Genomic DNA, 1393 nt, shown 5'->3' with positions numbered 1-1393 from the left:
CAGCACAGTGCTTTTTGCATATGTAGTGAGGAGTTATGAATGTTAGTTAAGTAAATGCATGCGTGGGTCTTAGAAAACTTGATTTGTTTATTTTCTACCGTGTGTAACAGCTTCTATGGTTGTTTTAGCTCCTCTTCCCCCTCTTTCTTCCAATTGCTTCTTAAAGCCATGTTTAGAATGGGGTGGAGCGGGGGGAACCATTGCCTCAGACTGAAGGAGGTGCCTGCCGACACTCCATCCATTTGTGAGCTTCCGAAGGTGGGACCTGGGCTTCAACCCTGTTAGGATCAGTGTTTGTGCTTCCCTTCCTGGCTTCAGATAGTATGATAGAAGCCAAGCATCTGTTTTACCATCTGCAGTAATGCAGAGGTGTAGCCTGCATTGGAGAAGGAAATGGCAACCCACTCCAGTGTTCTTGCCTGGAGAATCCCAGGGACGGGGGAGCCTGGTGGGCTGCCGTCTATGGGGTCACACAGAGTCGGACACAACTGACGCGACTTAGCAGCAGCAGCAGCAGCCTTTTTAGGACAGCAGATTTGGATGCCAGTGTGACTGTGGGAACTCCAGCTCTCTCATAGACAAAGTGTACAGCATCTTTAATTTGTGCAACATGCTAGGCTTTGCCTCAAGAAGGCTTGGTGAAGGCAGGCATTTCTGTCTGTGTTGTCTATTGCCGCATCTTCATCCCTAAGGACAGGGCTTGAATGCCCACTCTGTGGGCACTCAGTAAATGTTTGTTGAATGAATGATGAATGATGAAATATCCTCATAGCTGATGAATGTCATCGTGTGTTTGATGTGCCATTTTGGCAATAGTTCCAGTTAAGCTGGCTGGTTAGCTCAGTTGGTTAGAGTGTGGTACTAATAATGCCAAGGTCATGGGTTCGATCCCCATATGGGCCATTAAGTCTACTTTAGGGCTTCCCAAGTGGTGCTAGTAGTAAAGAACCTGCCTGCCAATGCAGGAGATGTAAGAGACACAGATTTGATGCCTGGGTCGGGAAGATCCCCTGGAGGAGGGCACTGCAATCCACTTCAGTATTCTTGCCTGGAGAATCCCATGGACAGAGGAGCGTGGCAGTCTCCAGTCCATAGGATTGCACAGAGTAGGACATACTTGAAGTGACTTAGCACACCAGTTAAGAACTTAAAATGTGTGCTGTTTATGAAGAGGCAGTCTTTTGCTCACCCTTTCCCCCGACTCCCCCGCCCCCACCCATTACTGTTTCCATGCTCCCATACTCTGCTGCATGAGCCTTCTAACAAGATGCCAATTCTTGCATTTTCCTTTATAGGACAGGCCAAACCATTCATGTTGGCAATCATGTGCTAGTGAGTATGTTGTTACAAAATTTCCAAATCTTCTGATCAACCCACTGCTACTGCTACTGCT

At 47.5% G+C, this 1393-nt stretch overlaps 1 non-coding gene across 1 annotated transcript; it reads left to right on the top strand.

Moving 5' to 3' along the window:
- The first annotated feature begins 829 nt into the window (after window positions 1-829).
- On the top strand, window positions 830-903 carry TRNAI-AAU (transfer RNA isoleucine (anticodon AAU)). Its single transcript has one exon. It is a non-coding gene; the product is annotated as a tRNA-Ile (tRNA).
- The last annotated feature ends 490 nt before the right edge of the window (window positions 904-1393 follow it).

Source organism: Capricornis sumatraensis, chromosome 7 (genome assembly GCF_032405125.1).
Source record: "Capricornis sumatraensis isolate serow.1 chromosome 7, serow.2, whole genome shotgun sequence".
NCBI classification, from domain to species: domain Eukaryota; kingdom Metazoa; phylum Chordata; class Mammalia; order Artiodactyla; family Bovidae; genus Capricornis; species Capricornis sumatraensis.
The sequence above is the reverse complement of the archived record's forward strand: the minus strand, read 5'-3'. Positions and strand labels throughout refer to the sequence as shown.